This window comes from Jaculus jaculus, chromosome 23 (assembly GCF_020740685.1).
Source record: "Jaculus jaculus isolate mJacJac1 chromosome 23, mJacJac1.mat.Y.cur, whole genome shotgun sequence".
Taxonomy (NCBI): domain Eukaryota; kingdom Metazoa; phylum Chordata; class Mammalia; order Rodentia; family Dipodidae; genus Jaculus; species Jaculus jaculus.
In genome coordinates, this window is record NC_059124.1 from 8,662,190 (window position 1) to 8,684,344 (window position 22,155).

The following is a 22,155-nucleotide window of genomic DNA, read 5'->3' on the forward strand; positions in this document are numbered from 1 at the left end:
CTCTCCCTCTCTCTTCTATCTCTATATCTTCCATATTTTCTATAAATTAAATTTTTTTAAATGGGCTGGAGAGACATGGATTAGCAGTTAAAGAAGCTTGTTTGCAAAAGCCTGCCAGCTCAGGTTTGATTCTCCAGTACCCATATAAAGCCAGATGCACAAAGTGCTGGAAGCATCTAGAGTTCATTTCAAGTGGCAAGAGTTCTCACTGTACCATACTCTCTCAAATATATAAACATTAAAAAAAAAAATTTCAAAGCCGGGCATGGTGGTGCATGCCTTTAATCCCAGCACTCAGGAGGCATAGGTAGGAGAGTTGCCATGAGTTAGTTCAAGGCCACTCTGAGACTACATAGTGAATTCCAGGTCAGCCTGGACTAGAGTGAGACCCTACCTCAAAAAAACAAAATAATAATTAATAATAATAATAATAATTTCAACAGAATTGAGTAGTCAATATATTTAATTTACATTAATAATTAATATATATTAATATGTATATTTATATACTTAATTTCTATACCTGATTATTTAAAACAAATCCCTTTATCATTTCTCATTTTAAAGTAAAAAGCAAGTGGTTATTATATAGTGATATACCCCACCCACCCCCCAAAAACCCTCCATGTTCACTCAGAACCTCAGGATATACATATACTTAGAGGCGTCCTTGCACATGTGACTAGCTGATATGAGATCAGACTCGTCTTTTATCCACGGAGGAGATTCCACACAGAGAAGACCTAGCCACGGGAAACGAGGCAGAGATGGAGTAGCGCAGCCAGAAACCACACAGCAGCAGTGTGCAGGCAACCCTCCGCAGCCAGGACCAAGAGTTGTTCTCCCTGGAAGCCTCCAGAACTCCTGGCCACCACAACTGTGACAAAATAAACCTCAGTTGCTTTAACTGAGGCAACAGGTTAGAGATGATGCTATAGAAAACTCAGGAAGCTGAGACAGTTGGTAAGTTGGAAGTAGTAGACTGAGCATCTTGGCAAACAGGATCATATGGTGGCGAAGGGTTGAAATAGAAAGATATCTGCCTGTGGGGCTGGAGAGAAGGCTTAGCGGTGAAGGCACTTTTGTGCAAAGCCCAAGGACTTGGTGAGCTAATTGACTCACTGGGCTTTATATGGATGGCCTTAATGTTAGCAGTATTGACTTGCTTTTGTGATGGATCCAAACAGTACAGAAATGAGGGCCCAACACCAACTATCATACTATCATCTACAAACCATCACTGCCTTTGTGAGCAAACAGATGAGCGGGAATGCCACATTCCCACACTGTTTTTGCGTGGTGTCCTATGCGGGTAAACTTACTTTAAGAAGTAAGAGGAGGGACTGAAGAGATGGCTTAATGGTTAAGCGCTTGCCTATGAAGCCCAAAGACCCCGGTTCCAGGCTCGATTCCCCAGGACCCACGTAAGCCAGATGCACAAGGGGACGCACGCATCTGGAGTTCCTTTGCAGTGGCTGGGGGCCCTGGCGCGCCCATTCTCTCTCTCTCTCTATCTCTCTCTCTCTCTCTCTCTCTCTCTCTCTCTGCCTCTTTCTCTCTCTGTGTGTCTGTTGCTCTAAAATAAATAAATAAATAAATGAATAAATAAATAGAAAAAAAAATCTTTTAAATAAGTAAGAGGAGGGCTGGAGGGATGGCTTAGCAGTTAAGGTATTTGCCTGCAAAGCCAAAGGACCCAGGTTCGATTCCCCAGGACCCACGTTAGCCAGCTGCACAAGGGGGCGCACACGTCTAGAGTTCGTTTGCAGTGGCTGGAGGTCCTGGCATGCCCAGTTTCTCTCTGTCCCTCTCTCTCTCTCCCTTCCTCTTTCTCTCTCTCTCTCTCCCTCCCTTTCTCTGTCAAATAAATAAATTAATTAATTAAAATAAAATATTTTTTAAAAAAAAAGTAAGAGGAGTTAGGACCCAGATTTGGCCTGCCCCTAAGAGATCTCACTGACTCACTAAGCGTTCCACTTTCTGCAGGCAATGGAGCAGGGAGCAAAGACATTCCTTCCAAACTTTTATCTTGAAGCAGATGCTGGTCTTGTTAAGTTCAAGCTTACCATTGAAGCTGAACTGACCATCAGCAGCGTGGCAAGCGGGACAGGTGGCCCAGGGCCGAGGAGGGCTGAATGTGTAGGGTGCACAGCAGCTGCACAGTGGTGTGTTCTCACGCGTCCCCACAAACAGCATGGCTTGACGGGGAGGCTAAAGCCACACAGGGACCACCCACAGGGTCAGGACATAGGTGCCCAGCAGAGCTAAACCCAAAGTGCCAATTTTTTTTTTTTTCTTCAAATATCCAGAATAATTTTCATGGTCTCTCAGACAGGTATGAGCTGACTACAGTCAAACACAGCAACAAAGACAGTGTCAGAGTCCTGCTCTGGTGGGTTTCTACTGCATTACAACCAACATAAGAGAACAAACCAGGGACAGTGGTGCACACCTTTAACCCCAGCACTCGGGAGGCAGAGGTAAGAGGATTGCTGTGAGTTCGAGGCCAGCCTGAGACTACGTAGTGAATTCCAGGTCAGCCTGGGCTAGAGTGAGACCCTACCTCAAAAAATTTAAAAAAGAGCAAGTTAAAAAAAAAAAAAAAAACCTTATAACTATTCTACCCAGAAAAGGGTCTTCCAAAGGTCAGTCCATCTAGACCCCAGTTTCTAACACAATGTCAAGAGGAGTTTTTAACACGCACCATCTAATCTAGAGAAAGGTGCATATCTGACTTTCCAGAAGGAAAGGAGTAAGAGCGTGTCTACCAGTTCTTGCTTTCTGGCAGGGGAACTGGAAAAAGTTAGTCATCAGCATAGCTTCTGCCCCTCAGCCAACAGCACAGCCCCAGGCCAAGTCTCTATGAAATACAATGGTCAAACTCAGTGATCAATAATAAAATCAACGGCTTCCTCAAAGCCAAAGGGGTTGAAATTCAGAAAGAGTTATCCTGTCATTTCTCCCGGGGCTGTACGTACAGTCATTTCAGTGAGATTTACAGCCTTAATCATTTTTAAAGTATTTTATTTATTTATTTATTTATTTATTTGCAAGCATGGAGACACAGAGGGACTTGGGGGAGAGAATGAATGAATAGGGGTACTCCAGGACCTCTAACCTCAATGAACTCCAGATGCATGTGCCACTTTGTGCATTGGCTTTGTAGGGGTGCTGGGGAACTGAACCCAGGTCATTAGGCATTGCAGGCAAGTGTCCTAACTGCTGAGCCCCCTTAACCATTTTTCTAGATGTAGGCACAATAGAGCTCAAACTTTTTGGCTAGAGATAAGATCGAGGGCAAGAGTGTGTCAATAACAAGTATAAGGGGGCTCTTGGACCCCTAAGCCCTGCCCTTCTTCTGGATCTAATAGCAAAAACTCCAAACTCCCTGCAAGGGTTAACCAACCAAACCAGAAAATCCACCAGCCACACCCTTCAACTGGAAGAATAGTCCTTTTTTAAAATTTTTCTGTTTATTTTTATTTATTTATTTGAGACCGACAGAAAGAGAGAAAGAGAGAGAGAGAGAGAGAGAGAGAAAGAGAGAGAGAGAGAGAGAGAGAGAGAGAGAGCACACCAGGGCCTCCAGCCACTGCAAACAACTCCAGATGCATGCACCCCCTTGTGCATCTGGCTAACGTGGGTCCTGGGGAATCGAGCCTCGAACCAGGGTCCTTAGGCTGCACAGGCAAGCGCTTAACCGCTAAGCCATCTCTCCAGCCCGGTCCTTTGTTAAACAATGTGTCTGGCACTCTTTTGGTCTCCTTGTTCCACTCCGGGCTGGAGACTGAAGCCATAGAAATAAGTTAGCAATTTCAACAATGCTCATCTTTGACTGAGCCTACTGACAAGTACAAACTGCCTGCTTGGACCAGCTCTGAATTAACTCTCTTAGGCAATGGCTGAAGAAGAGACGAGACGAGAGGAGAGGAGGAGGGTAGAACCAGGCAAAGGGACAAGATGCAGAATGGAAATAACCACTGAAGGAGAAGGAGCAGGTTGGATGGTGCTGAGAAGGTAAATATTTCGGAGGATCTTTAAGACCAAGCAGGCAAGGGACAAGCAAACAGCGAGGTTCCTTCTGCCCGGTATCACTGTGATCTGAAAAAGGAAGTGCTTCTCGGTCTAGCACAGGCCCATCTGGGCTCCAGGGCCTCCTGGAGGAGGTGGAGGCAGATCAACAGGCTTGTGCATTTGCATCACAAATGGAAAGACCCACCGGGCAGGAGTGAAGTGGTTTCCTGCCGGCTCTTGAGTGGCTCCTGCAAGGCTCCGACCCTCCCCTGACTACCAGCCTGGAACACTAAGGGAAAGGCTGTGATCTGCACTTCTCAGAGACCCAGACTAGGGACCCTGCCAGCTTCAGGTCCTGACCTGCTGGCTGGACAGAGGACACTCACAGCTTGGTCAGACATCAGACAGACTAGTGACCGTGGGATTCAACTCATGTGACAGTTCTTTTCCAAAGTTTGGAAGAGAACATCAAAGATGAAAGAGACTGGGTGGTCTGGGACAGCAATTAGGGAGGAGCAAAGGGACGGAGAGAAGGACACAGCCCAGTCGCCCACGTCCCCAAACAAGGCTAGCTTTGTTTTCTGGGTTCAAAGTCCACAGCAGCAGACTAAGGCCCCTAGAGAAAAGCCAGAGACCTTGATCAAACTGGATTCAGGAGGCCTGGCCTGGACCTGTAGAGTCCACAGAGCCACATGTGGCAGCCCAGGGGAGAGACGCGAGACCGGAGAAGACAGAAGGGAAGGAGATTTTTTTCTTTTCTTTTCTTTCTTTTTTTTTTTCCAAGGTAAGGTTTCACTCTGGCCCAGGATGACCTGGAATTCACTCTGTAGTCTCAGGGTGGCTTTGAACTCATGGCGATTCTCCTTCCTCTGCCTCCCAAGTGCTGGGATTAAAGGCGTGCGCCACCCCGCCCGGCTTGATTGGGTTCTTTTCTGAGCCCCTTATCACTAGGGAGTGCTAACTACCAACCAAGTGCCCTATTGGAAACCCCGAATGCCACTAACACAGTCTGTGTCAGCATAAAAGACCATCAGTGGCTCTGGTTTCCCTCTCTGGGCCTCCTAGGATGCTGAAGATAGAGCAATTAAACAGCTGAAGCTTGGACACAGAGTTTATACCTAACCCTGAGAGCTGAGGTCCCTGAGGGTAGAGGGCGACACACCTCCGCTTCCGCAGAAACACGCCCGAAGGTGCCGTAGCCTCTGCATTGAGCCATCACTTTTAACCCATCCTGCAGAAACGCCCATGGAAACGTCCCTTTGGTTCCACGCAGTCGGTCGGAAACAGAACGAACGCTTGTGTGCGTTTATGTACATGGGTGTCTCCGATGTCACTCAGCGGCCCAGGCTTCTAGATACTCTGTATGATGCATTTCAAGCTTACACAGAGGACCTCAGTGTGTGGAAGGAGCTGGAGGCTTGGAACCCAGGCAGCAGTCAAGTCCCTACCCTTCTGCTACCTGGAACCAGGACTTGGCAAATGCTAAAACATGTTTTGGATTAATGTCCCCTAAAAGACCACTGTTAAAGGGCCGCTCCCTAGAGTGACACTGCTGAACGGTGCTGTGATCCTTTAGGACACAGAGCTTTGTAGATGACCCCTAAGTCATCTATGTGTCTTCAAAGGGGATGGTAGGACATTGAACCCATTCAATATCTATTTCCTGGCTTGTGTGGCAGTGCTCGGTTTAGACTCCTACCAGAGCGTGTGACTTGCCCCAGGCCCAAAACGAAGGGGGAGCTGTCGGACACAGGACCTGTGTTAACGCAAACCTAGGCCGTCTGACTTGAAGGCCCCAGCCTATGGAGAGACCACAGCAACAGCCTGAACTGCTGGTCATATCTCGGGGACCAGACCAGCAGGGGAGCTCCTCCCTCCATTCTCAGGGGTTGCAGTGAGCCAGGATCCTCCCCCCATTCTTGGGGGTCGCAGTGAGCCTGGACCCCTGGACAAAATCTCGGACCCTGAGATCGGCAGGAAGTAAGGCCACTCCCTCTCCAAGCACGGGATACCTGGGCATTCAGACGAGATTTAGGCTTTGCCCATAACCCTGTGGCCTTTGGCCAATTGCCTAGGAAACTCCTTGTACGGTATCAGCCAGCACCTTTGCACAGCCCTTCCCCTGTACCATATAGCTTCCCTTTACCGATGCCTACGTGCTGGAATGTATGTCTCCATGCGCTAGTTAGGCATCAGCAAGCCACCTTGTACATCCAATCCCTCAACGGCTTATAAACCCATTTCCCTACTGATTAAACTGAGCTGTTCACAGAGACTGTCTCCCAAAAGCGAATCTTTCGTCATCGCGCTCACCATGGTTGCCTGGCCTTGTGGGGAGCTGCAGCCAGCCCCCGGAGGACCCAACAACCCACAGGGGGACATTCAATCATAGACTGAAACTTCCAAACTCTAAGCCATTATACATGATAATTATAAATTAGTATACTCCATCATAGTAATGGAAAGCAGACACGTTGCCTTCCTAGGCCTTGGTTTCTCTGCTCACAGGAAGAAGAGCTTGAATTCAACACAGTGGCTCATGCCTATAATCCTAGCGCTCGGGGGATTGAGGTAGGAGGACCACTACAGGTTCAAGTTCACCCTGCACTACATAGTTAAGTTCCAGGCCAGTCAGAACTGCGTGGCAAGACTCTATCCGAAGAAAGGAAGGAAGGAAGGAAGGAAGGAAGGAAGGAAGGAAGGAAGGAAGGAAGGAAGAAAGAAAGGAGAGAGAAAGAGGGAGGGAGGGAAGAAGGAAAGAAGAAAGGAAGGGAGGGAGGGAGGAAGGAAAGAAGAAAGAAAGGAATGGGGAGGGAGGAAGGAAAAAAGGAAGAAAGGGAGGGAGGGAGGAAGGAAAGAAGAAAGGAAGGAAGGAATGGGGAGGGACGAAGGAAAAAAGGAAGGGAGGAAGGGAGGGAAGGAGGAAGGAAAGAAGAAAGGAAGGAAGGAAGGAAGGGAGGGAGGGAGGGAGGGAGGGAGGAAGGAAGGAAGAAAGGAAGGAAGGAAGGAAGGAAGGGGGGAGGAAGGAAGGGAAAGGAAAGTTAGAAGGTACAACCGATCTCACAGGTCATTTCTCTGATATGTTCCGGGTACCTTCACTGTGCTTTAAACGGTACTGCTTATATGTGTAATTACTCACTGCAGTAGCTAACATGGGCTGATGAAACGCTGTGGGGCTGATTCTTCTCCTCGTCCTTATCATACATAATCCAGTTTATTCTCGATGCCTCCTCAACATATTGAAATTCCCAACGTTTTAGATAAAGAGCCGAGATACAAGGTGCACACTGGTGGAGCACTTGCCTAGCATGCAGGAGGCACGGAGATGCTCCCCATCACCACAAGAAATCACACACACACACACACACACACACACACACACACAAAACACACACTAAAAGATGGAAAGAAGGAGGAAGAGAGAAAGTAATAAAAGGACAGAGGGAGAGAGGGAGGGAAAGGGAGGAGGAGAGAGAGGGAAGAAAGAAAAATGAGAATGAAAGAAACGAGGGCACCGGGAAATTAAAAAGTGTCCTAACAGGGCGCAGATCCCAAATAGGAAGCCCAGGCAGTCCACCTGCAGACCCCACAGCCTTCCCCCAGCAGGGCACAGCCTCCTAACAGAAAATAAAGGGTGGTCATTTCGACTAGGGGGCCTCTCCACAGTGGAGGGGCAAGGCAATATTAATTAAGAGCCACCATGAGGAGCAGGTCGAGTTGTGGCCACAAGGACAATGCAGAATTCATGAGAGAAGAGGATGAAATGACGATAGCCTCTGTCCGGAACTCAAGGCAGCTCGGTTTCAGAGGTGTGACCGTCACCCATCCAACCGATCGGTCTTGCATGCAGGCTGATACGGAGGCCCAGGGCCAGTCTCGACTCCACTGGGCACGTTCCTGAGCACCTTCCCGCCACCACCATGTGCAAACGGCTCCCGGAAAAGAGCAACAACCTGGTCACTGGGCACCCCGAGGACACATTTGGACCAGCTGGGCCCAAAGGTCACCATTCTGCTGGTCAGCACAGCCCACACTCTCTGAACCGTCCAGAGGTGATCAGCCCGTACCCAGGAACCATGGTGTCCAGGTGCAGGTGCCTAACCTGCCTGGGCCTCACACTGGGCACTGCAAGGAAACAGTGGACACAGGGTCCTTGTCTCCAGCACATGATCCAAGGGACTAGGCCGGGCCTGCAGAGTGTTCCAGATCATGTGCAGAGAAAGCAAACCAGGCAAAAGTAAAAGGAAGTCAGCGGGCAGAGCCACAAACCACAATTCCCACTGCATAACGAGGAGGAGGTGAGCGTTGCCCCAAAGGCCTGCTAACAAGAGGGAAAGGGGACCCTAGGCTCAAGCGTCACGCCCCATCTGCCACCGGCAGAAGTGTGCTCAGCAACCTGCTTCGCGTTTTCTGTCGCCATCCGTGGCCTTAGCCTGCCAGGAAGCACTGCATTCTTGCTGACCAACTTCATTTCCCTCTGGTCCAGCCTCCTCTGGCCTCCTGTCAGATTAATATTCCGACTCCACGGAAGCCTGGATGAAATTTCCTTTGGTGGGGTTGACCTCGCCACTTGGCCCCCTGGCTGCCAGGAAACTTGCAAAATCCAGCAGCAGCCGCCGCCCCTTCCCCACCCTGGGGTCCGGAAGTCTAAACAGCCAGGGTGGGCTGACTCATATAGAAAGTTATTAGGAAGGAGTGAGGCTTTCTTTACAAGGTGTTGGCGCTTTCACCAGCTTTCGGGGTCGGAGGCTTTACAGAAGGAGCACCAGAATGGAAAACGCACCATACATGCAAGCGCAGATTGTGCAGGATGCTCAGCCCTCCTGACTGGTAACCCAACTGGGAAAGGAGAGCTGGGCTATAAGAATACAAACTGTGGCTGGAGAGATGGCTTAGTAGTTAAGGCCCTTGCCTGCAAAGCCAAAGGACCCAGGTTCAATGCCCCAGAACCCATGTAAGCCAGATGCACAAAGTGGCACGTATATCTGGAGTTCATTTGCAGAGGCTGAAGGCCCTGGTGTGTCCATTTTTTTTTTTCTCTCTCTCTCTCTACCTCTTTCTCTCTCTCAAATAGATAGAAATGAAATTTCTTTTAAAAAGTTTTGTACAAAATCATACAAGAGAGATGGCTTAGTGGTCAAGGCACATGCATGCAAAGCCTAAGGACCCAGGTTCGATTCCCCAGGATCCATTTAAGCCAGATGTACAAGGGGGCACATGTGTCTGGAATTCGTTTGCAGTGGCTGGAGGCCCTGGCATGCCTATTCTCTCCCTCTCTCTCTCTCTCTTTCCCTCAAATAAATAAAAATAAAAAATATTTTTTAAAAAGCAAACAAGCTGCTGATGACAATAACTAATATTTAGTGAGCATGTGTCAGACAATGTACAGGACCTTTAAAGGTATTATCTCTTCAATGTATTTAATTCCTCAATTCACTCAACAAGGAGACAGTATTATTTTTCCCATTTTGCAGATAACAACAAAAAGTGAACCTGCAAAGGGCTTAAGTGACTTGTTCAGAGTGCTGATCACTAAGCGGCAAAGCCGTGGCTTGAGCCCAGGCGCTCTGAACCCAGAGTGTAAGCCATTTAACGCTGAGCCTCACCCAGAATGCCTTGCATTCTGCCAGAAGCCCCTTAGCACCATGCCCTCTTTCTGGACCACAGTGGGGGTGGTTTGGAATACTGTCCGTGGCTAGTTAGGCCCTTGGACATTATATATATATATATATATATATATATATATATATATATATATATATATATATATATATATATATATCTACCTCCATTTAGTCCACAGCACCTCACCACACATCTTCAATCCACTCAAAAAATGAAACACTGGTCCATCAAGGCCAGCGCCACCCAAAGCCAACACAGACGTCCCCTTGTGTCTCATTCTGGAGCTCATGCCAATGCCTTGCTCTAGAAAAAAAAAAAGGGGGGGTAACCAGAACAAACTGCAAACCCCACTTGGTAGGATCTGGGATTGGGCCAAAACGAATCCAGTCTTCAGCATCGGCATTGTTGGAGGAGAGAGATCCCGGGAGGGTCTCTATCAGGTCCTGTTTAGTCTGCATTACCTAAGCTGACCCTCCCCAAGGACATTCACACAGACATTTTGTCAACCCACGTTCACAAAAGCGTTATTCACCACGGCCAAAATGTGGAAGTGGAGCGCGTCCGCAGATGGACGGATCAGGCATAATGGGCTTTTAGTCAGCCTCGGGGAGGAAGAAAAACCCTGCCACGGGCAACATCCGTCCACCTGTTGGGCATGGCAGGGAAGCGTAAGCACAGCACGATTCCCTTACTGAGGTCACGATAGTGAAGTCACAGCAGCAACAGTGGTTTGCCAGGGGCTGGGGGCCGGGAAGTTGTTCTATGGGCGTAAGTTTCGTGAGTGTTGGATGAGTTAGCTTCGGTGATCTCCTGGACAACACAGTGCCTGCGGTCAGCGTCATAGTGTCATGCACTTCAAAACTGGTGAAGAGAGGGCTGGAGGGATGGCTTAGCGGTTAAGGCGTTTGCCTGCAAAGCCAAAGGACCCAGGTTCAATTCCCCAGGACCCACGTTAGCCAGATGCACAAGGGGGTGCATGCACCTGGAGTTCATTTGCAATGGCTGGAGGCCCCCGGTGCGCCCATCCCCCCCCTTCCCTCCCTCTTCCTCTGTCAAATAAATAAATAAAAATAAAATATAAAAAAATGGTGGGGGCTGGAGAGATGGCTTAGCAGCTAAGGTGCTTTCCTGCAAAGCCTAAGGACCCAGGTTCAATTCCCCAGTACCCATGTAAGCCAGATGCACAAGATGGTGCATGTGTCTGCAGTTCATTTACAGTGGCTGGAGACCCTGGTATGCCAATTCTCATTCCCTCTGTCTGTCTGTCTTCTCTCTATCTCTCTGTGCTTACAAATAAATAAATAGTTCTTTAAAATTGGTGAAGAGAGGGGAATATGGGGCATGTCTAATCCACTGATTGTTCTGTTGGCATCATAGATGTTTTCATGTGTCCAAAACCTTCAAACAGTACCTATTAAATTTGATCCTTCTTTGTGCACCAATAAATTATCCTCCAACGAAGTTTTCTCAAAAAGAAAATTCTAGGAACGGGAAGGGCTCATGAGAGAAGAAAGGGAACCAGCAAGAAGAGAGTGGGGAGAATGGGGAAGGGCTGTAGGAGAAAGGGATTGATAAGAAAAAATATATGCCAGGCATGGTGGTGCACGCCTTTAAATCCCAGCACCCAGAAGGCAGAGGTGGGAGGATTGCTGTGAGTTCGAGGCCACCCTGAGATTCCATAGTGAATTCCAGGTCAGCTAGAATGAGACCCTACCTTGAAAAATCAAAAAAAAAAAAAAAAAAAAAGAAAGAAAGAAAAGAAAAAAAATACATGACATAGATGTATGAAAATGCCATAATAAAACCCTCACTTTGTACACTAATTTTAAACAAGTAAGTTAAAAATGGAAAGACAGCCAGGCGTGGTGGCGCACACCTTTAATCCCAGTACTCAGGAAGCAGAGGTAGGGAATCACCGTGAGTTCGAGGCCACCCTGAGACTACAGAGTGAATCCCAGCTCAGCCTGGACTAGAGCGAGACCCTACCTTGAATAAAACAACAAAACGAAAAGGGGCCCAGGGGATGGCTCAAAGGTTAAGGGAACTTGCTTGCAAACCTGCTGGACTGAGCTCAATCCTCCCCAGCATCTACATACAGCTGGCTATAAAGCAGTGAACATGTCTATAGCCCTAGGGGGCTGATTGCAGTGGGCGCAAAGCCAGGGGAATTCAGAAGCTCCTGGGCCACTAGACTGACGCGTGCGCTGACAAAACAACAAGAAAGACGCTGCCTCAAAGAAGGCTGAAGGAAAAGATAGTCGGAGATTATCCTCGGACCTCCAGGCATGCACATGGTACATGCATGTCACACACGCAAATGCACATAAACACACATATGCACATTTGCACATATGTACGCATAAAATGAAAGCCAAAAAACAGGGAAGTTAAAACACATGTTATAATACAAATGAAGTTAGAAGACATTATTTCATTAACAAGAGGGTACGAGGGGCTGCAGAGATGGCTTGGTGGTTAAGGTGTTTGCCTTCGAAGCCTAAGGACCCTGGTTCAATTCCCCAGTACCCATGTTAGGCAGATGCATTAGCTGGCACATGCACCTGGAGTTCATTTGTAGTGACTCGAAGGCTTAGTGTGCCCATTCTCTCTCTATCTCTATCTCTGCTTGGAAATAGATTAAAATATTTATTAAAAAAAATAAGAGGGCACAAGAGAACAAATCCTGTATGATTCTACTCAGATAAAGTTAAATTCATGGACATGAAATGGACTAGTGGTTGCCAGGGGAAGAAAAGGGACTTTGTGTTTAATAAAGAGAGGTTCAGTCAGGAAGGATAGAAAGATTACACAGATGGGTGCTGGTGAGGGTTACAAACATGTGAATGCACTTGATGTGACTGAATTATGCCTATCAAACGGCTAGGATGGTAAATTTGTGTTATGTATATTAAGCCACAATGTTTTGATTTTAAGTAATTGTTTGGCTAATGGTTTTTCGAGACAGGATCTTGTGATATAACAGCTGGGCTGGCCTCGAACTTACCAGCCTCTACCTCCTGAGTGCTGAGATTTCAAGCACGAATCACCACCTCTGTCTTAACTAGAGGTTTGAAAAACATTTGCAGTAAATGCTTTGGCCCTTGAGTGTAAAAATAGTTAAAACTTGGGCTGGTATCTTATTTATTTTTTAATAAAAAAAGTATCAGAAATTACTAAAATCCGTAGCTGGAAAGCAGCTATATTCACTGGCCTCAAACCCCAACGAAATGGAAAGACAGATTTACTGCAATGCACTAGAGTGAAAATTAAATCTTCCAGTACTGAATTATTTAAGGAAGTAACCTTGCCCGACCTGGCAGTGCCTTCAGTAAAAATGCATGGTTTGAGATCACTCACCAAGGAGCCCGGGACCCAGCCTGGGCAGTCACTGCTGCCCCCACAGGGATCTGGTCCGCAGGGCTGCCCCAAGTCTCGGCCCCCAACAGAACAGAACCAACTACAACAGACATGACAGGACACCAAGAACAAATACCGTACGATTTGATTTCCATGACGTTCCTAAAGAAGCCAAAATCACAGAAGTAGCAAACAGACAAAACATTTGGAGGACCAGAACCCCACCCGCGAGTCATGTTAACGTCGCCATTCTCTGAGATAACAGCATATGAAAAACATTGTGACGCCATGAAGTATGATAATGCATGTTCAAGCCACCACACCCCTTCTTGTTCTAATTGCTTTCCCCCACCCCTCAGCCCATCCTGACTGTTTATCCATGAACAACTCTAATCTCTTACCTTAGGGAGACAGACTTGAGATAATGCTCTCCCTGTCTCCACACTTGGAGACCCTGTGAATACACTCTATAAAAAGTCATCATTTTGGTGATGGGCACATTTCTTGGTGGCAAAATGAGCCTGGCTCGGTGACGTAAGCATTTGCATTACAGAAAGAGACTTGATGAGATATGGCCCAGCGTAAGGAGTTCCAAGGAGCTCAGACAGAGGAGTCAAGACGGCTCAGCAAGGCTGTTAACTCCAACTATTAAAAATGGACAATTGGGCTGGAGAGATGGCTTAGCGGTTAAGCGCTTGCCTGTGAAGCCTAAGGACCCCGGTTCGAGGCTTGGTTCCCCAGGTCCCACGTTAGCCAGATGCACAAGGGGGCACACGCATCTGGAGTTCGTTTGCAGAGCCTAGAAGCCCTGGTGTGCCCATTCTCTCTCTCTCCCTCTATCTGTCTTTCTGTCTGTGTCTGTCACTCTCAAATAAATAAATTAAAAATTTAAAAAAAAAAAAGGACAATTAACACAGAAATGGCAGCCTGGTTCCTGGACAGAGCAAAAATGAAGGGCATGGTTTAAGATCACTCAGTTAAAGGCTGTTTCAGTGCTCCACTGGGAAGCAAACACTATCTTAGAGGAAGTTGTAACCATTTTACTTCTTGTACAGTTTTTAAGCTTATTTTTGCCATCTGTATGGGGGAAAGGGGCACCCTGTAAGCCAGCCTGCACTGAAGTAGAACATTGCATGTCCAGAGGACTCTTCCTCCTGTCTTTGTTTTGTTATTCTTGTAATTTTTTTATAAGAGAGGGGGAGAGAATTGGCACACCAGGGCCTCTAGCCACTGCAATCCAACTCCAGACACATGTGCCACCTTGTGTGCATGAAGGACTCAGGAACCAGATGCACACCATGACAGGCTTCAGAGTCTTCAGTAGACCCAAGTTTCTGTTTCCTGGCAAGGTCTAAGTTTTTATCTTCCGGTAAGGGTGGGTTTAACACTTATTGGAAACTGATTCTGCCATACATTCCTGTAGTCATAGATAAGTTCAATTCCCCTAGTCCCAGCCTGCCAACTTTACCCGCCAAAATCCTAAGCCAACCAGAAGAGTGCACCGTTTAAATCAACCAATCACGTGCCCGTCCCCTTCTTCTATGTTCAGATCCCTATAAAAACCCTGCCCTCCACTGCTCGGGACTCTTGCACGGACCCACCACCGTTGGTGAAGTCAAGAGCCATGCTTAAGCTCTAAATAAAGCTCCTTGCCTTTGCATACGTGTTGGGCTCTCCCTGGTGGTCACTGGGGATGCTGAGAACTGGGCAGAACACGCGCAGGCGACGTCGAGCGCTTGGGTCAGCTCTGGCGTCACCTCGTGAGTCTGGCTTATGTGGGACCTGGAGAGTGGAGCGCGGGTCCCTGGGCCTTTGCCGCTAAGTCATCTGTCCAGCGCCTGCCTCTGCTTTGAGCTGCCATCTCTATACCGTGCACAGAGCCGGGACCACTCCCTCCCCTTCAGGACTGGGGCTGCAGGCGCACATGGCCACGGCCTGCAGGAACCTGAAGGTTCAGCTGCAGCTGCTTCAAGGCCCCTGGGCCCTCGTGCTTCTGCAAGCCAAGCACACCACCCCCTTGTACAGGTGCTCAGTGAACCGCGCTCTGCATCGCCCTCTGGTGGCCTGGAGGACTCGGGGTAGTTCTGTGAATAGTGTACCCTTCAGGCTGAGTTCGTGGACAAGTGGACACAGGTACACCAATGGAAAATAGCTCTCATCAGGCATCCTGTGATTTGTGACTCTTGGGATTTAAAATTCCACTTCTTCTTTTTTTTTTTTTTTTCTTTTCCGCTCTGAGCTGTATCTTGGGAATACCAGTTATACCCATCACCAGCACCGAGTCCTTGTCAGCGTGGAAAACTCCCCCCCCACCCCCCGGGAGCCTGCGGAAGGACAATAACAAAAGCCTCCTGTGGCCCCAGGAGCTCATTCCTCTGCTAGGACTGCCACTGAGAGATGCTGAGAGTCACGTGCCAATCCACACGCTAACGCAGAGCGTACCTTAGAAATGACTCTCCCACCTCAGCTCAGGACACAGACTGCGAGTTTCAAGGGCGGGTAGAGTTGGGGTGACTGGACCCCTGAAGGTGAGAAGTGCAGGGAAGTCTGCGCTTGCTAGAAATCAAAGATGATCTGACTTCTTATCTCTTGCCTAATGCCCCAGACCTATTTTTCCAGAGTCAGGATCCCTTCCTGGGAGAGAGGTCTTTGCAGGATTTAAACATTGTAGTTGGTCAAGTTTAGCCCCTGGAACTTGGTGCCAGAGCTAATCTCTTCCTGAGACAGCCCACCACCCCAAGGTTATAAATACCTTTGCAAGGAGAGGGCAGGGTCTCCCCCTCTTCCCTCCCCTCTCTCTCATCACTTGGGAACTTCCAGCTGAGGGTGAGCTTTTCCCTAGGCTGGGCCTGGACTGGGGCTCAGCCTAGGCCCTAGCTCAGGCCCAGCAGGGAGCCCCCCCCACCCCAACTCTTACACTCCGCATGGGTTCTTTATTCCCTCCAGCTCCCCACATGGCAGGAGCCCCTCAAAATTTTTTTTTCCCCATGCTTTTCCCCCAGACCCATATCTGGTCACATGGAGTCCTAAGGTCCACAAGGGCTTCTCTTCTCCCCACTTTATCTCCCCTCACCTCCCGGCCTTCCACTTCCTGCACTCCTTTGAAAACTCTGAATAAAATGTAGTATTTAAAAAAAAAAAAAAATCATTCTCTTGAATCTGGAATTGTCAGTTCTTTGGTTAGTTTGCAGATATGAACTCAGGACTTGAGTTCCAGGAAGTACCCCAGAACCCCAATTTATCCATTACACAGGGGCTTCTCCTTTGGTGAAAGGAGGCTCAAGTCCTACCCACAGGACAAGCCACAAGTCTAGTTGGGGGTTTTGGTAAGATATGGCTCCTCCCAAGTGAAGAGTCAGCAGTAGGAACTGTCACACTCCATGTCTCTGAGGGCCATAGGCAGGCACCATCTTGAGAGGACATCTATTGATTAAGACTGTGCTACACTAGAGGCCTGATCACAAGGAGCATCTCTAAGTCAGGCTGCAGGAGGCAGTTGTAGAGAGGGAGATGGTCAGACGCAACGTACCAAGACCTCCTGGTTACAACTTAACTCTGTGAAATCATTATTACCCTGATACCAAAACCAGACAAAGATACAATCAATCAATAAATAAAACTATTGACAAATTTACCCCTTAAGCACAGACACAAAACTCCACAGCAAAAATTACTTGCAGGGGCTAAGGAGATGACTTGTTGAATAAAGTTTGGATTCCCAGGCTCTAGGCAAAACATATGGAAATTGTGGTGGGCTTCTGGAATCGCAGGGACCCACAGAGATAAAGGGAACACAGATGGGAGAATTTCTAGGAATCTCCCAGACAAGCTCATCTGGTGAATGGAGGCATGAACAATGAGAGACCTTGCCTCAAAACGGGGTGGGAGGCAAACACAGACGAGAAAGTTGTCCTCTGATCTGCACATGTATGTTGTGACATGTGCACACCCACATTCACACAAACACACGTCATACACCCCCACCAGATACATGATGGATGAATGGATGGATGGATGGATGGATGGATGGATGGATGGATGGATAGATAGATAGATAGATAGATAGATAGATAGATAGATAGATAGATAAGATAGATAGATAGATAGATAGATAGATAGATAGATAGATAGATAGAGACAGATAGTGAGATAGATAGATAGATAGATAGATAGATAGATAGATAGATAGATAGAAAGAAAATTATCCAGGCATGGTGGAGCATGCCTTTAATACCAGCACTCGGGAGGCAGAGGTAGGAGGATCACTGTGAGTTGGAGGCCACCCTGAGACTACATAGTTAATTCCAGGTCAGCCTGGACCAGAGTGAGACTCTACCTCAAAAAAAACCCCAAAAAAGTGGGAGGGGCTAGAGAGATGGCTTAGCGGTTAAGACATTTGCCTGCAAAGCCAAAGGATTCTGGTTCGACTCTCCAGGACCCACGTAAGCCAGATACACAAGCGGGGGGGGGGGTGCACATGCGTCTGGAGTTCGTTTGCAGGGCCTGGAGGCTCTGGCATGCCCATTCTCTCTCTCTCTCTCCCTCTCCCTCTTTCTCTCTCTCAAATAAACAAATAAATAACATTTTTTTTAAAAAAGCAAAAATTACTATCAAACTGAATTTCAACATCACATTGTAAAGATCACAATTAATTTGCTTTCCTTCCAGAGATGGAAGGAGGGTTCAGAAGATGCAAATCAATTAATGTAGTAGAGTACATAATTAATCTGGTACAGAAATCACATGATCGTCTCGATAGATACAGAAAATGCCATTGACAAAGTTCAATATCTCGTCATGAAAACAGCCTTGAACCTGGGAATAGAAGGGACATATCTCAACATGATAAAGACTACATATGGCACATCTATGGACGACATTATAATAGATGGAGGAAACCTGAAAGCATTTCTTCTAAAATTAGCAACAAGCTGTGATGGTCCATCTAGGTTGTCAACTTGATTGGCTCTCAGATCCCCTAGGAGAGAAATCTCTGGGCGTAGCTGTGAGGAGGGGGTCGGTACAAAGAAGACTGGGTGGATTGAGGTAGGAAGTCATCCCCTAACTGTGGGTTGGCAGCTGTTCACTTAGCAGTTATGCCTTCTCCACCACGACGAGGTGCATCCCACCAGCTGTAAGCTGACCTAAACTTGCCGCGGTTAAGTTGCTTTACCAGGTATTTGATCACAACAATAAGGAAAGCCACCCATGTGGCAGGGGTGTCCAGTCACTCTGCTGTCGTTCAACACAGTTCTGGAAGACTCGAGGTCGGAGAAGGAAATAAAAGGGATACAAACAGGAAAGGAAGAATGATTTCCATTTGCAACTATTTTAAAAAATCTTAAAGATTAAATCAGGAAATTCTTGGGTCTGATAACCACTTCCAAAAGAAAAGTCAGTAGCTTTTCTAGACAGCAGTAACTAACTTGCTGAGAAAGGAATCAAAGGGGAAAAAAAAATCCATTCACAATACCATAAAAGTACAATACCTAGAAAGACATCTACCCAAGGGAGATAAAAGGCCTTTACTATGAAACTTTCAAACACTGAAGAAAAAGACACCAGAAGATGGAACAACCTCCCATCCTCGGGGCTTGGTAGAATAAATATTGTGAAAATGGCATATTACTGAAAGCAATTTATAGATTCAATGACATCACTATTAAAATGTCTATAGCAGACAGCTTCAGGTTTGCTGAGCTGAACTTCCAGACCAGGCACAGGGATGGAGGAAGGGATATTTATTGAAGCTTACAGATCCAGGGGAAGTTCCATGATGGCAGAAGAAGCTGGCCTGCCTTCACAGGACCAAGCAGAGAGAGAGAGAAGCACCAGCCAAAAGCCACACAGCACAGCACAGCACACTTCAGGAACTCCAGGCGGAACTAGGCACTTTGCATATCTTTAGATTGGAATTTCAAACCCACCACCACTCCTTAAGATCTGCTCAGTGACACTGCCTCCAGCCAGGTGGCTGCAGATCCAAATTGCAAGCTAATAAAACCCTGAATATATTGGGGGCCGTCTATTCAAACTAAAATGTCCAGTGAATTTCTTCACAGAACTAGAAAGATTACTCCTAAAACTCATAGGGAAGTGTTACGATCAACTGGAAATAGCCAAAGCAATCCTAAACCACAGGAGCAGTAGTGGAGATGTCTACTGCGCTGTGCCTGGTTTCAAGGTATGTTACCAAGCCACCATAGCAAAACCGGCATGGTCCCGGGCCCGCAAACTAACAAGCAGAACAACAGAGTACAAGACCCAGAAATAGATCCATGCAGCTCTTGTCACTGACTTCTCCAATGACAAAAATAGTTGAATGATGACATACTTCTCATCAGGATCCACAGAGGCCAGAAGGTGGCAGAACAGGATTTTGAATATGATTTAAAAAAAAAAAAAAATCCTCTCAAGTTTAGAGTCTATCTCTTATAAAAGTATCGTGTGGAAATGAAGGTAAAATGAAGACTTTTCAGACTGACCCTGAAATTATGCCATAGCCCCGGCAGACTTGGAACTTGCAGTCTTCCTATATGAACCTTCTGAGTATCTGAGATTGCAGGCCTGTGCCACCCATCTGCTTTGCTCTGAACTGCTTCTTTTTAATCCACACAACTTTAAATCTTCCTTTCTTTTCTGCACGCACCCAGACCCCAGCCAGTTGGAACCTCAGACGACACATTTTCTTACTTTGAAATTCAGTTACCAATAGTTATTGACAGATAGCATTATTTCTCTCGTTCACAGAGAAGTTGAAATTTCAAGATCAGCCTGGTCAACTTAGCCAGACACTGTCTCGAAATAAAATAAAGGGTTGGAAAGATGGCTTAGCAATTAAGATGCTTGCCTGCAAAGCCTAAGGACCCAGGTTTGATTCCCCAGTATCCATGTAAGCCAGACGCACAAACAAGGTGGCACATGCATCTGGAGTTCGTTTGTAGTGGCTAGAGGCTCTAGCATGCCCATTCTCTCTCTCTCTCTCTCTCTCTCTCTCTCTCTCTCTCTCGATAGATAGATAGATAGATAGATACATACATACATACATACATACATAGGCAGACAGACAGATAGATAATGTATATGTATGTATATGTATTTATAATGTATATGTATATATATATAATGTATATGTGTATATATATAATCTGTCTCTCTCTCAAATAAATAAATAAACAAAATATTGAAAAGAAATTTTAACTTAAAAAATGAGGCTTAGTAACAGAGTACTTCCCTAGCACAAGGCCCACTCACAACGCAAGTCTCTGAGATAATGTCTGACTGAGACAACCCATGATTTAGAGCTGTTGAGGAAAACTTAAACTGAAAATAAAAATTTGAGAAAGAACTTTCCCTAGAAGGAGCAACAGAAATGTCATAAATAAACCTAAACTGTGACTGCAAAGTCACCTTGACCCTGGTCACAAAATAAGAAAAGAAGAGCACTTAGCAATGAGTTCTGAAGACACTCAACATCTGGCAATCAGACAGAGGAGAACCACCCAGCCAAGAAGACCAGAGGGGGCTGGAGAGATGGCTTAGCGGTTAAGCGCTTGCCTGTGAAGCCTAAGGACCCCGGTTCGAGGCTCGATTCCCCAGGACCCACGTTAGCCAGATGCACAAGGGGGTGCACGCGTCTGGAGTTCGTTTGCAGTGGCCGGAGGCTCTGGCGTGCCCATTCTGTCTCTCTCTCTATCTGCCTCTTTCTCTCTCTCTCTCTCTGTCCATCACTTTCAAATAAATAAAAATAAACAAAAAAATTAAAAAGAAGAAGAAGACCAGAGGACTCCACCAGAGAAGCAGGAGGGAGACCAGGGTTCCAAGTAGAAGGAATGGTCCCTATGTTAACGGTGCAAAGGCTGAGGAAACCGAAGACTGAACAGTGTCTGCGTGGCTTAGCACCTACTGAAGTGTAGGGAGCCAATGCAGACGCCATTACAAGATGATGCTGGCTTCCCGCCAGTCTTGAGGTAAATACTTCCTCATTTAGGCAGCAACCTCCCTTGAGGTTGTGCATGCGCTTGATGCACCTTGTCCTGAGCCTATCCCGTGGCTCCTGTGGGTGGGTGAGCCTATGGCAGCCAATCAGCAGGCGCCCCATAGTATTCTGCCCTATAAAAACAGCTACACTCCTGCGCCCCTCGCCCCTCGCCATCAGCTTTCCTGTTAACCAAGAGGCTCTCCAATAAAGTGTGATCAAGAAGGATCTTCGTTTGCTGGTCGTGCTTTTCCTGCGGGTCAGGGGGCTCGCCGCACTGAAGGACATGGTTGTCTGCCCAAGACCACTTGGTCAGAGCGGTGGAAACAACGGGCGGGTAGGAACATGCCACATGACAGGTTAGTAAAGCAGAACCACCAGTGGCAGGAACTTGAAATGGTCTGTGACGTAGGAATATGTTACATATTTTGTACAGTCACATACACAATGCTTGAGAAAGGGCCGATTCATCTTCATTATCATCTTGACTGGACTTGGAATCGCTGAGGACACACCTCTGTGAGGACATTTTCAGAGAGCATTAACAGAGGCATGAGGACCCACCCTGAAAGTGAGCAGCACCCGTACAGGACGAGGCCCCTGGCCGAGTAGAAACGGAAATGGAGAATGAAAGTGAGCTAAGCACCGGCATCTTCTTTCTCTTCTTCTGCCTGGGAACACGTGGCCAGTCGCTTCCCAGTCCTGACACCACGATGAACTGTTTCCTGAAACGTTTTTGTCAGGTATGTTGTCACTGCACTAAGAAAAATAACTCGTGCACAAGGACAGTTGGATGGGCCATGGACACAGCAGGTTCCTAGCTCATGTATGAGGACAGTCAGATGGTCCATGGGTACAAGAGAGTCCTAATTCATACATAAGTACCATCAGAAAATGGGCACAGCAGATTCCTAACACATACACAGGACAGTTGCATGGACCAGGGGATAGAATAGGTTCCTAGCTTGTACATAAGAACTCTCAATGAGTACGGATCCCTAAGTCTTACATAATGACTTTCAGATGGTCTGGTCGGTACAACAGGTAGCAGAAGCAGACCCTCACATCTATAGACTCTTGACTTGTGACACAAGAAACAATATGAAGCAATAAGCAAGAAGAGCCCTTTCGGTACCTGATATTTGGGGACTTGGATATCCAAGTGAGGGGATACTAATCTT

At 47.0% G+C, this 22,155-nt stretch overlaps 1 protein-coding gene across 2 annotated transcripts in view; it reads right to left on the bottom strand.

Moving 5' to 3' along the window:
• The window catches only part of Ano2 (anoctamin 2), a 382,845-nt gene that overhangs the window by 304,458 nt on the left and 56,232 nt on the right, over positions 1-22,155 (bottom strand). The gene's annotated exons all lie outside the window — the stretch shown is intronic.